The sequence below is a fragment of the Meles meles genome, chromosome X, assembly GCF_922984935.1.
Source record: "Meles meles chromosome X, mMelMel3.1 paternal haplotype, whole genome shotgun sequence".
Classification (NCBI taxonomy): Eukaryota; Metazoa; Chordata; class Mammalia; order Carnivora; family Mustelidae; genus Meles; species Meles meles.
The window spans coordinates 93,306,153-93,321,079 of NC_060087.1; the positions used below are offsets into that span (position 1 = coordinate 93,306,153).

Sequence of the window (14,927 nt, forward strand, 5' to 3'; positions counted from 1 at the left end):
CCTTCTGGACTTTTCCTTGTGATTGAGCTCCAGTTTCAAAGCATTGTGATCGGAGAATATGCAGGGAATAATGTCAGTCTTTTGGTATCGGTTGAGTCCTGCTTTATGACCCAGTATGTGGTCTATTCTGGAGAAGGTTCCATGTGCACTTGAGAAGAATGAGTATTCTGTTGTTTTAGGGTGGAATGTTCTGTATATGTCTATGAGGTCCATCTGGTCCAATGTTTCATTCAATGCTCTTATTTCTTTATTAATTTTCTGCTTCGATGATCTGTCTATTTCTGAGAGAGGCGTATTAAGATCTCCTACTATTGGGCGTGGCTGCAGGGGAGGCCGCGGCGGGGAAAATGGCGGATGGGAAGGCGGGAGAGGAGAAGCCTGAGAAACCACAGCGAGCTGGAGCCGCCGGATGACCTGAAGAAGAAGCAGAAAAACCTGTGAAAACTAAGACTGTTTCTTCCAGTAATGGAGGGGAAAGTTCCAGTCGCAGCGCTGAGAAGCGATCAGCTGAAGAAGAAGCTGCAGACCTCCCAACAAAACCTACAAAGATCTCCAAGTTTGGATTTGCCATAGGTAGTCAGATGACAAAGAAAGCTTCAGCCATATCCATCAAACTTGGATCAAGTAAGCCTAAAGAAACTGTTCCAATGCTTGCTCCAAAAACCCTTTCAGTAGCAGCAGCTTTTAATGAAGATGAAGATAGTGAGCCAGAGGAAATGCCTCCAGAAGCAAAGATGAGGATGAAGAATATTGGAAGGGATACACCAACATCAGCAGGACCAAACTCCTTCAATAAAGGAAAGCATGGTTTTTCTGATAACCAGAAGCTCTGGGAGCGAAATATAAAATCTCATCTTGGAAATGTCCATGACCAAGACAATTAAATGATGTGTCGAAATTGGGGTGTGGGGTGGGTGTAAAGTTAAAAGGAACAGTTTCCTTTTTTAAAGAATGGTATAAGACTATCTTTGGAGCCGCCTTTTTTTTTTTTTTTTTTTTTTTAAGATTGAGTGGTACACTAATAAATGAGAGTTTGAAATTAGAGGTAATTTATGTTTTATATACAGATTTCAAGACATTTGCTAATTTTGTAGTTTCATGTGATTAGTTTCCAAAGGTTACAGATAATAAAAAGTCAGAAATGGTACCTTTCTAAGAATTGCATATTTTTTTAGACACAACTATTAGCACATTAAGAGGAACGCAAAAAGTTATCGTCTATTAACCTGCAAGCAATTACTCTTAACTCCCTTATTAACCCAAAGTGTCTGGCTCCCAGGAACAGCCTTATAGAGAGGGAGTATTGTATTGGGAAGAAAATGTTACTGGCGTATGACTGAAAAAAGTAGGTTAGATAAAGGCTTTTGTTTTTCCCTAATGGGCATTTGTTTTGTTTTAAGTCATTGTAAACTAGATATTGCATTGCTATCAGTTGGTACAGATGCTTAGCTCTTCAAAAAAAAATTTTTTAAATTTTATGTAAATTGTTGAGTATTGGAAATAGCCCACTTCACTTTAATGGGTCTTGTCTACCTTCATCAGTCTTCAAAGACCATTTGCTACCAAAGTAAATCAGTATTTTGAATGTGCTTCTCTTGGTTTTTGTTATTAGCTAGTTCCTGTAAGCATTTCCACCAGATCTTGAGGCAAATCGTAAGGAAGCTGTTTCTTTTAAAATACAAACCACCACCAAAAATTTAAATGTACATAACACTTAAATATTTGGCAGTTTTTATTCTTAAAAGGTAGAAACACCAAAAAACAACATTGTATGAAGATGAAAATGAGAAAGATGCACTTTCTATGACTTCGTTTAAGCTTAATTTAAGTTACTAACTTGTGAAAGCAAATTTGATTTGAACTTAATGCAAGAATTCTTACTTTAGTACAGTAATAATGGTTTATTTGAAGTCTATACATATTAACCAGTGGCCTCTCAAAAGCACATTTTAGGTACCGAAGATAAAAAGAAAGAAAATGCATCTTTAAACATATCTTATGGATTCTTTGACCACATATATGTTGTTAGATCTATGTATTGTAGGGTTTTTTTTTAATTTTTGTATAAATTATTTTTTAATGTGACAGTTAAACACATCTTTAAAAGCTTAGTCACAGATAAAAGAAACAGTATAATGATTTCTTTGGATACTCCTGCAGTGCTTAATTTGGAGGCAGCTTCAGACTATTTTATTGGTGGTAACTACTTGCTCAGCTCTTTTAATAGGTAATAACTCCAGAGAAGCAGCCTGTATATATATATTCCTAACATTTTGTTCATTTGCATTTAAGTTTAGAGTAAGCCCCAAGTAAAACAATGGAAATGTATATAGAACTATTAGTTCTTACATGATTTAATTATATCAAGATACATGAATTTAACTTGCTTTAATGTAGGCAAACTTTCCACTTTTGTCCATTTTACTGCTTATGTTAAAATAACATCCCTCTCCTACTTATTCTTTTCTTGACTCAAGTGAAATATTAACCCAAGGTCAAGATGGGAGAGAAACGACTGAGATGAATGTCTTTACGAAAATACCAATAAATTTGTCAAACTCAAAAAAAAAAAGATCTCCTACTATTATTGTATTCATATCAATATGACTCTTTATCTTGATTAATAGTTTTCTTATGTAATTGGGTGCTCCCATATTGGGGGCATAGATATTCACAATTGTTAGATCGTCTTGGCGGATAGTCCCTTTAAGAATTATGTAGTGTCCTTCTGTATCTCTGACTACAGTCTTTAGTTTAAAATCTAATTTATCTGATATGAGAATCGCTACCCCGGCCTTCTTTTGAGGCCCATTGGCATGAAAGATGCTTCTCCATCCCTTCACTTTCAGTCTGGGTGTATCCTTAGGTTCAAAATGGGTCTCTTGTAGACAACATATGGATGGGTCCTGTCGTTTTATCCAATCTGCAACCCTGTGTCGTTTTATGGGCGCATTTAGGCCATTCACATTGAGAGTGATTATTGAGAGATAGGTTTTTATTGACATCGTGTTGCCTTTGAAGTCTTTCTGTCTGTAGATTGTTTCTATATTTCTGTTCAATGATATTCTTAGGATTTTTTCTCTTTTATAGGGCCCCCCTTAATATTTCCTGCAGTGTCGGCTTGGTGGTTGCATAGTCTTTTAAGCCTTGCCGGTCTTGGAAACTCTTTATCTCTCCATCCATTTTAAATGTCAGTCTTGCTGGATAGAGTATTCTTGGTTGCATGTTCTTCTCATTTAGTACTCTGAATATATTTTGCCAGCCCGTCCTGGCTTTCCAGGTCTCTGTGGAAAGGTCTGACGTTATTCTAATGGGCTTTCCTCTGTATGTAAGAAGCTTCTTTGTCCTAGCTGCTTTTAAGAGGGTCTCTCTTGAAACATAATTCCCCATTCTAACTATAAGATGCCGTGAAGACTTTCGAGAATCTAAAATCTTGGGAGGAAATCTTTCTGCCTCTAGTACATGAACGTTGTTTCCATTCGTGAGATTGGGAAAATTTTCATAGACAACTTCTTCCACTATATCTTCTAGACTTCTTTCTTTTTCTTCCCCTTCAGGGATTCCAATAATTCTGACGTTGGAACGTTTCATGGCATCGTTTATTTCCCTCATTCTGTTTTCGTGGCTTCTGAGCTGTTTGTTCCAGGCTTCCTCCTGATCCTTTCTCTCTATCTGTTTGTCCTCCAGATCACTAATTCTATCTTCTGTCTCAGTTACCCTAGCTTTTAGAGAATTTAGGTTGGATTGGAACTCATTGAGAGCATTTTGAACATCATCCCTGGTGGCTTTCAGTTCTGCCCTAACATTGTGAACATCATCCCTGGTGGCTTTCAGTTCTGCCCTAATCAATTCTGTTTGGTCATCCATGGCTTTCTCCAACCTAGCTATTGCCTGGATAATTGTTAGTCTGAATTCCTTTTCTGACATATTGTCTATGTCGATAGCCATTAGCTCTGTTGCAGAAGGCCCATCCTCTGTATTTTTCTTCTGTTGGGTATTCCTCCTCCTAGTCATTTTGGTAAGAGATGACTAAACAGATGCAGCTGGACTTATCGATTGTGGTGCAGTCAAGGTGCACCCTGGAATGCTTCTGTGCAATCAGGATTCCCCACCCAAATGAGAGAAAAAAGAAAAGAAAAAGAAAGAGAAGAAGAAAGAAAAAAAAGGGGGGAAAGAAAAAAGGAAAAAAAAAGAGAGAGAGAGATAGGGAAAAAAGGGAAGATAAAAGAGAAGGCTCAGCCCAAATGGGCCACAAGGTAAGATTTGTGGCGTATACAAACAAAAACAGACAGACAAAAAGAGTGATAAAAGTATATGACAAGAGAAAAAAATATGTATATATAAGCAAAAAAAAAGGGAAGAACCTCATCAGAAAGAACCCCAAGTATAAGATTTATATATTATCAGGACAAACACAAATTCACAGAAACACTGACAGAAGGAAAATGGGAGAGTGGTTATAGATTCTCAGTGTGGGTGAGGAAGGTTATTTTGATTCTTCCTGAAGGTATCTTGATGTTTTTGTTAAGGGACTCAACTTTCCTAAGTTACAGGGGGATTAGAAACTGGTTTGCCTATAGGGGTAGCATTGATTGGGGAAAGGGGACTACCTTGAAGTTTAACTCTATATGTATAGTAGAAAATAAAAATTAAAAAAGAATAAACTAGACTAAACTAAGTTAAAATTTAAAAAGAATTAAAAAAATAGAAAAACAAAAGAAAAACACGGGTGTATGTATCAAAAAGTTCAGGTTAGAAGGTTATTAAAGAATTTGATGTACTGGACATCTCAGTATGATGGTAAATAGGTTAAAAAATTATCTGTATGTATAAAAAAAAAGAACCAGAATATTGGTAAAGAGTTAAAAATAAAAGTTGTATTTATGAAGTAGTGGTGGTTGTTCTCTTGTAGTCTTTTTTTTTTTCTTCCTTCCTGGTTTGTTTTCTGGGGGAAGGACCTGCCACGTGGGTTTTCAGACAATGATGTTCCCTGAGTTAGGTCCTCCCGCTCCCCTCAAGGGGGTGAGCTCTTTTTTTTTCCAGGAAACTGTTTTTTTCAGCCTTTTGTTCTCTGGGGGTTTTTATGTTCTTTCATCTGCTTTCTTTCGCCTTGACAGCTTTTGATGGTTTTTGGAGGTTTAGAGGAGAGCAAACAGCACCCCAACCTCCCTCTCAGAGAGAAGCCTCAGACTGTTTTGCAAAAGCTGCTGGCAGAGTCGGTTCTGAGTCACTGTCCCTGGGGATGCAGGAGCTCCTCGTTGTACCCAAAACCAGGGCAGCGGCGGCTGTCTAGGCAGCTCCAGACCGCCAGAGAGGTTCTGAGCAGAGATCGCACACTGAGATTTTCCCGCTGTCCCGGGCTGGGAATGTCTGGTTTTTCTGGCTGCCAGAGCTCCAGGCTAGCGCCTATGAGCACCTATCCCAAGGGATGGTGTGGGACACGCGCGTTTCAGGATTGCCATCTGGCCAGTCTCCCAGCCCCTCACGGGAGCCAGACCCCACTCATTCTCGGGCGCGCTGGCATTCAGGTGCACTGGCGGCTCAGGGATGGAGACCTGATTTCTCTGCTGCACTCTCTCTGGCTCCGTGCCAGGGGAGGCTGTCCTGGGTCCGGAGACTTAGGTCCCTGACCCTAACCGCCCAGGTTCCCACTATTACCCCCCACGATCCTTTGCTGTTTGTTTTTTGAGTGCTTTCAACCAGACTCCAAGTTAATGCTGGTCCCCAGACACAGAGCACTCTCGTGTTGGGGTGTTACTTTCCAATCGGTCACCTCTGGTGGCTCCCTCCCCCTTTTGTTTATCTTCCGATATCAGTCCTACGCTCCCAGTCTGCTTTACCTGCCACTGGCGTCTTCTGCTCCAGTAGAGATCCAGACGTGTATAATTCTGATCTCAGGCTGATTTCATGGGTGGTCGGAGTTCTTTGGTAGGTAATCATCTCACTTTAGGGTACAGGTTGAAATGGTGCCTCCTCCTACTTCCCCGCCATCTTCCACTCCCCACTTCTAATCCTTTAAAGTGATCCCACTTGGAGCAGAGTTAGTGCTGACCTAAAGGCATTGACCCAGACCTTAAGGAACAATTAGAGTCCTCTGGATAAACGTGTCCTCCATGGACTACTGCCTTCTTCTGCCTCTCAAAATCAGACTTACATGCCCTCAGATTTGCCTCTGTTTTCTACCTTTTTCCTTTCTGTCAAATAGCCACACATTACCCCTTCTCTGGGACAGCTTGAAATGCCAGAACATTCATCAGCTGTGATTTCAGTCCAGGACATGAAAGATGGTTCAGGATGGATCCCTGCAAAATTCAAAGTACATGTAGTTTGTCTCTCCTTTTAGTCGCCTTAATGCCTTCACTGCCTTTCCCTCCAAATTAACCCACACCTTGGCAAGCCTCCCATGCTCTAGATCTATACTTTTTTCCCTGAGTGTGCCTTCTGTCATGGGCACCATTCGTTCAGGGCCCTGTTCTAGTTTCCTAAGGTAAGAGCAGAGTGTTGGTGGCTGCAAATTTCTTGTGTTAAATTAGGGCTACTATGTGGCAGACCTTTTTTTAAAAAATAACCACTTTACTGAGACATAATTCACATACCACAAAATTCATTCATCTAAAGTGTACCATTCAGTGTTTTTCAACTACATTCACAAGTTTGGAACAATCATAACCATCTCTAATTCTAGAACATTTTTGTTCTCCTCTTCCCAAAGAAATCCTGTACCCATCGTGGACATTTTGTATAAGTATAAACACAGTATGCAGTCATGCGTCACTGGCTTCTTCGACTCAGTGTATTTTCAAGGGTGATGTGTGTTGTAGCACATGCCACTACCCTGTTCCTTCTTTATGGCTGAATAATATTCCATTTTATTGGCTTTACTGCTTCTGCTCATTCAGTTCTCCATGGATGGACATTGCGGTGGTTTCCATTTGGGGGCTATTACAAATAATGCCTCTGTGAACTTTGTGTATACTTTTTTGTGTGCACATAAGTTTTTGATACTCCTAGCTATATGCCTAAAACTGGAATTCTTGGGTTACAGGATAACTCCATGTTGAACTTTTTGAGGAACTACCAGACTGTTTTCCAACGATGCCGTAGCCTTTTACCCACCCACTAGCAATATATGAGGGGTTCTGTTTCTCTGTGTCCTTGCCAACACTCACTCTCATCTGTCTTCTTTTTAGTATGGTAGGCATTCTCACATGTACATCATCTCATTTTAGGTTCACAACAACCATGAAGATAGGTATTATTCTCCCCGTTTTGTAAATGAGGAAGCCAAGACACATAAATAAGGCAGTGTTCTTTACTGAGTGCTGATGATGTGACAGGTGTTCTTAGAAGCCCTGCCTCCTTTCACCTGCACAACAATCCCATGAGGTAGATACTTTTTGAATTCCAGATGTGCAGAGAGCTTAAAGAAACTTACGGAAAGACACATAGCCAGGGTTTAAACCCAGACAGTCTGATTCTGGTGCAGTCAGAGTTCAAACCCAAAGCAACTGCTCTCCAACAAAGTCCATGAACATAAATAAAATTTCTACAGTAATTTTTTTAAATTAAGAGATCCATAAGTCCTTGCATCTTTCTGCAAATACTTTTTAAAGATTCTTTTATTTATTTTAGCAGGGGCAGAGGCAGAGGAAGAGGGAGAGAATCTTCAGGCAGACTCCCCACTGAGCATGGAACCCTGCATGGGACTGGAGCCCTGGACCATGAGATCATGACCTGACTTGAAACCAAGAGTCAGATGCTTAAGCGGCTGAGCCACCCAGGCACCCCTCTCTGGAAATACTAATAGTTAACAGTTACTGAGGGTTCACTAAGTGCTGGCAATGTTGTATGGGCTTTTCATAAACTAAATAACTGAATCTTTGCAACAGTCCTATAGGGTTGGTATTATTAGCATCCATATTTTATAGATGAGGAAACGGAGGCACAGAGGATTCAAGTAATTTGCCCAGGGTCACACAGATAGTAGGTGGTAGAGGCAGACTGTGAAGAAAATAAGTGGTCTAGATTCAGAGCCACTGCCCCTTAAAAGAAATCACAGGGTGAGCCCATTGGATTTATCCATAGACTCAAAATTACCCATTGGATCTCCAGACTTCAGTGACAATATAATTAATGATCATTTTAGAACACTATGTGGGCTCCTCATGAGTCAAACAAAATTCAAAAACTTCACATCCATGAGTATAATCAGGGATCATGCCTACAGACGTTTTAGAACCACTGGGTCAGAAAGCTCAGCCACACTATCTGGTTAAATGTTATCACACTGGAAAGTTAGTGGGATCCTACAGGATTTTACTGAAACATACCAGTCCCCGTTCTACATTCCCAATATCGAAGACTAACAATTCACAGAATTCAGTTACCTCTGAATGATCTTTGCTTCCTTAATAGACGTGGAATGAAAGCATCCAGAATGACCTTTTCGCCCCACAAGACTGATTGCAAGGGCAGACATATCTCTTTAGCTTCCTTCTTAAGTTTCATTACAGAGACAAAAATACAGTCCCTTCACATTTCATTTTTATACTGCTAGACACTATGGGAACCCCCAATTATATACATCACGGGAAAGTAGCAAAGGCTTTCTTTCCATGGCATTAGCCCAGGATCTATGTATTCCTTTTGAGACCAAGACAGAGAATGAATTGCTAATTCTGCAGGGCTGCAGCATGGACTATGAAAATAGGTCCAGAAAAATGTGTTCTTAGTTAATCATCCAGAATGAGGCTTGGACAAGTAGCTCCTTGCAGTCAGGAAGTCACATGAGAACCTGGGGAGCAAGGGAGGTGGGGGGAAGATGAATGAGAGTAGGAGAGGAAAACTCCAAGAAAGGATGTTAGACAAATGTCTGCATTTGGCCATGAGGGCTGCCGAGTCACGTCTAACCCCGCTGAGGGTGAGGAGGGAAACAGAGCTTTCAGCCCTACCAGCCAATCACCGCCTAGGAGCATGAAAGGCCCTCTCTCATTTCTATGGTCACAAAAACTCTGTGCTGCCTGTCATGTTACTTTCTCTGCATTAGGTAAATGAGGGTGAGGCAGAGCAGGGAACCTGGCCAAGCCAGACTCAAAGCGGGATCTGCCTGATTCCAGTCTGGGCTCAGATTCCAATTCTGAACCTCTTTTTAAATGCTTCACATAAACCTTAATCCACTGAAAGTTCATTGTGAATTCAGCAGTAATAACAAAATCTCCTCATTTAATATGACATTGCACAAGTTTTATATATAAATATATATGTGTGTGTGTGTGTGCGCGTGTATATATATATAACTATATGGTATAAACTTATGTATATATAACCTTCTCTCATTTTAGCTCTCTCTCAAATCAATAAAAATATTCTAATAAAATAGGGGACTTATATGTATATATATGCCCCTTAATATATATAAAAACATATATATATTTACATATTTATATATGTATTTATATGTAACGTGCTAAATGACATAAGAAGAGAGAAAAATATATATATATATATACATAATACATATTTTTTAAAGGAAGTTTGTGGAAGGAGGCAATGTCATCATTACTAATGATCTCTTTTCTCAACAGGCACGCTTGGTACACACAGTACAGTTTTTCAATTATTTCTCATAACACCTGGAAGAAGTGGATACCATGCTTTTTTTTGTTTTCTTTTTTAGCACTATATTTTTTCAAATATGAGTGAAACCTTTGATTATAGACTTTCTCCAACTGACTTATTTCACGTAGCAGAATCCCCTGCAGTTCCACCAACGTCGAGGTAAACGGGAGGGATTCGTCCTTTCTGATGCCAGAGTCAGATTCCAGTGAGTCTAGGAACCACACCCTCTTTAGGTAGTCCACTTTCCGGTATGGAATATAAGGAATAGCACAGAAGTCGGCTTCTCCATCTCCCTCTGACTCTGCCCACCACTCATGCTTTCTCTCTCTCCCTCTCTCTCTTTCTCAATAAAGAAATCACTGCTTTTTAAAAAAACAGGGCATATATCTATTATATATATTATATATATACATATAAGTTTACATACATCTATATATGTTTATATACATATACATCTATATATATTTATATATATATATAAAACGCCATGTGCTCTAAGCATTGTCAATATACATCTATACATATACATATAGATATCTAGGTCAAAGAAGTTATATATATATATATATATATACACTATGTATACATTCTTTCACAAAGGACCGTTTGGGGTAGGAGGCAATATCATAATTATCAATGACCACTTCTCAACGGACACTCACTGTACTGACAGTGCAGATTTTCATTTATTTAGCATAACACCTGGACGACTTGGAGATCAGGCTATTTGATTTTCTTTTTTAGAAATATATTTTTTCCAATATGCGTGAAACCCTGTGATAATGATCTTTCTCTGACTGACTGATTTCACTTCGCGGAATCCCTTGCATTTCCACCCACATCGAGGAAAATGGGAGGTATTCATCCCTTTTGATGCCTGAGTCAGATTCCAGTGAGTCTAGGATCCACATCCTCTTTAGGTAGTCCTCTTTCCTGGGTGAAATATAAGGAATAGTGCAGAGGAACACAGGGATCGAGAGGAAAACTGAACGGGAAGAAATCAGAAAGAGAGACAAACCACAAAACACTCCTGACTCCTGGAAGCAAAGTGAAGTTGGCAGAAAGGGAGGTGGGTGGGGGGATGGAGTCACCCGGTGCTGTGCATGAAGGAGGGCACATGATATGATGAGCTCAGGTAGGTATATGCAACTACTGTTTGACGTTGCATCCAAAGCTAATGATGTATTGTATGTTGGCCCATGGAATTTCAATAAAGAAGCATTCCATTCATTCCTTTGGCTGAGAGAGAGGGAGCAAAAGCAGGCTGAGTGGCAGGCAGAAGGAGAGGGAGAAGCAGGCTTCTTGCTAAGCAGGGAGCCCGACGAGGTGGGGCTCGATGGCAGGGCCCTGGGATCATGACCCAAGCACAAGGCCGATGCTTCACCACCTGGGCCACCCAGGAGCCCCTCTTTTACTTTCTGAAGTGAGCCCCATGCCCAGGGTGAGGTTTCCACCCCTGACCCTGAGGTCCAGAGTCAAATGCTCTACAGAATTAGCCAGCCTGCCACCCCAAGGGGAGGAAAATTTTAATTCTCACGTCAGAGGTGGACAAAACCATCAAGTCTGGAGAGATTCTGTGAAGTGGCCAAGTTCACGCAGCAGGGAAATGGTGGTGTCCCGGGGCGAACAGAAGCAGCATGGCTCCAGGGCTCAGAGCTAAGTCATTTTGCCGCATTGCTACAGGATGCAAAGAGGCTGCCTGAGGCTATTTAGGCTATATGTATGGATCTACTGATTTATCCATTTCTTTGTGGCAGTTTGGAGAGGACACGTGGAATCATGACCCAACTTTCTGCCACCTTCAACCCTGTCGAAATGACAAAAGCAGATCAGTGCTGCCCTCTAGTAGCCAGCTCCCAAACTGAAATGAAAGGGATTTCTTGAGGACTTTGGTCATGATCCCTCTTAGCCACGCAATGTCAGCCTTATACAAGAATTCCTCAGACTCCCAGCTTTTCAAAATCAATGTACTGCATGACCGTTTTCACAAGTATTGTTGAAGATGCAGAACGGTAAGGAAAAAAAACAACTATTTCATCTCCTTTTACTCTTTTCTTTTCAAGGAACAGTGGACTGTTTCTTAAAGTATAAGGAAAACATGTCAACCGTTCCGTAAGCTCTGTTTCTTCTGGGTAAAGGTTTAATGCTCTGGCATACGTCAGTTCTCAGGAAAGGCTGAGGATCCGGAGTCACAGCCACCTGCCTTCAAACTCCAGCTCTACTCTTCCCAGCTGTTGTGGGGATTCAAGACAATGGTGCAGCAGCACCCGGCTGTCTCAGTGGGTGGGTGCATACAGCTCTCCCTTTTGGGGTTGTGCGTTTGAACCCCAAAGAGTGGGTAGAAAAGAGTTAAAGAAACAGGAAGAAGATGGTGCATATTTTCTGGCACATGGTAGGTCCTCGACACACATTCAGAATACTCTAAGACCATGCTGAATCCTCAGCATGCATGCTTTGGGTGGCAATCCCCCTCACCTCACCATGAAGACTCTTACCCATACTCATATCCTATTTTAAACATATCTTTGCGAGAATTTGGAAGTAAATTGGAAAAGTTCTTTTTGATGGTATGGAGTTCCCTCAAAAATCTAAAAACCGATCTCCCCTGCTCACCAGCCATTACACTACGATGGAATGACCCTAGAGATACCAAAAAACTAATTGGAAGGGAAATGTACAGCCCAATGCTTATAGCATGATCACCAATGCCAAAATGATGGAAATAACTCAAATGTCCATCAACAGATGACTCAATAAATAAGAATGTGTGTGAGTGTTTGTGTGTGCGTGTGTGTGTGTCTGCGTGTGTGTGTGTGTAATGGAATATTACTCAGCCATCCAAATGAAAGAAATGTTGCCATTTTGAACGACATGGATACAGCTTCAGAGGACCCTATGAAGCAAAATGAGTCAAAGAAAGATGAATTCTATGTGCTTTCTCTCATATATGGTGTTTTTAAAAAAACCAATGAACATGGGGAGAAATTGAGAGAGGCAAACCAGGAAACAGACTGGTAGCGATAGAATATGCACTGATGATGATCAGAGAGGAGGTGGGCAGGGGGATGGGCTAAACGGGAGATGGGTCTGAGGAAGGGCATATGTTGGGGCTCCTGGGGGGTTCTGTCGGTTAAATGTCTGCTTTAGGCTCAAGTCACACTCTTAGGGCCACAGGATTGAGCCTCCCTGCAGGATCCCTGCTCAGCGGGGAGTCTGCTTCTCCATCTCCCTCTGACTCTGCCCGCCACTCATACTTTCTCTCTTTCCCTCTCTCTTTCTCAAATAAAGAAATCACTTCTTTTTAAAAAACAGGGCATATATCTATTATATATATTATATATATACATATAGGTTTACATACATATATATATATATATATACTTAAATAAAACGCCATGTGCTCTAAGCATTGTCAATATACATCTATACAGATACATATAGGTATCTAGGTCAAAGAAGTAATAAATATATATATATATATATATATATATATATATATAAATGCTATGTATACGTTCTTTCACAAAGGACCGTTTGGGGTAGGAGGCAATATCAGAATTATCAATGACCACTTCTCACCGGGCACTCACTGTACTCACAGTGTAGATTTTCATTTATTTAGCATAACACCTGGACGACTTGGAGATAAGGCTATTTTATTTTCTTTTTAGAAATATATTTTTTCCAATATGCGTGAAACCCTGTGATAATGATCTTTCTCTGACTGACTGATTTCACTTCGCGGAATCCCTTGCATTCCACCCACATCGAGGAAAATGGGAGGTATTCGTCCCTTCTGATGCCTGAGTCAGATTCCAGTGAGTCTAGGATCCACATCCTCTTTAGGTAGTCCTCTTTCCTTTTTGGAATATAAGGAATGGGGCAGAGGATCACAGGGATCGAGAGGAAAACTGAACGGGAAGAAATCAGAAAGAGAGACAAATGAAGAAAAGAGAGACAAAACACTCCTGACTCCTGGAAGCAAAGTGAAGTTGGCAGAATGGGAGGTGGGTGGAGGGATGGAGTCACCAGGTGCTGTGCATGAAGGAGGGCACATGATATGATGAGCTCAGGGAGGTATACGCAACTAATGATTGAACGTTGAATCCAAAGCTAATGATGTATTGTATGTTGGCCCATGGAATTACAATAAAGAAACATTCCATTCATTCCTTTGGCTGAGAGAGAGGGAGCAAAAGCAGGCTGAGTGGCAGGCAGAAGGAGAGGGAGAAGCAGGCTTCTTGCTAAGCAGGGAGCCCGACGAGGTGGGGCTCGATGGCAGGGCCCTGGGATCATGACCCAAGCGCAAGGCCGATGCTTCACCAACTGGGCCACCCAGGAGCCCCTCTTTTACTTTCTGAAGTGAGCCCCAAGCCCAGTACAGGGTTTCAACCCGGCACCCTGAAGTCAAGAGTCAAATGCTATACAGACTTGGCCAGCCTGCCACCCCACCGGGATGACGATTTTAATTCTCACATCAGAGGTGGACAAAACCATCATTCACGAGAGGTTCTGTGATGTGGCCAAATTCTGCAGCAGGGAAATGGTGGAGTCCTAGGGCAAATGGAAGAGGCATGGTTCCAGGGCTCAGAGCTAAATAATTTTGCCGCATTGCTACTGGATGCAATGAGACTGCTTGAGGGTATTTAGGCTATATGTATCGATCTACTGATTTATCCATTTCTTTGTGGCAGTTTGGAGAGGACACTTGGAATCATGACCCAACTTTCTGCCACCTTCAACCTCAGTGAACTTGACAGAAAGCAGATCAGTGCTGCCCTCTAGTAGCCAGCTCCCAAAGTGACATGAAAGGGATTTCTTGAGGACTTTGGTCATGATCCCTCTTAGCCATGGGATGTTAGTATTATACAAGAAATCCTCAGACTCCCAGGTTTTCAAAATCAGTGTGCTGCATGACCGTTTTCACAAATATTGTTGAAGATGCAGAAGGGGAAGTAAGAAAAAATATATTTCATCTCCTTTTACTCTTTTCTTTTCAAGGAACAGTGGACTGTTTCTTCAAGTATAAGGAAAACATGTCAACCATTCCGTAAGCTCTTTTTCTTCTGGGTAAAGTTTGATGCTCTGGCATAAGTCAGATCTCAGGAAAGGCTGAGGATCCGGAGTCACAGCCGCCTGCCTTCAAACTCCAGCTCTACTCTTCCCAGCTGTTGTGGGGATTCAAGACAATGGTGCAGCAGCACCCAGCTGTCTCAGTGGGTGGGTGCATACAGCTCTCCCTTTTGGTGTTGTGAGTTTGGACCCCATGCAAGGTGTAGAAATAACTTAAAGAAACATGGAGAAGATGG

General features: G+C 41.2%; 1 pseudogene; it reads left to right on the forward strand.

Annotated features, from left to right (window-relative positions):
- The first annotated feature begins 314 nt into the window (after window positions 1-314).
- On the forward strand, window positions 315-1,156 carry LOC123934457 (annotated as a pseudogene).
- The last annotated feature ends 13,771 nt before the right edge of the window (window positions 1,157-14,927 follow it).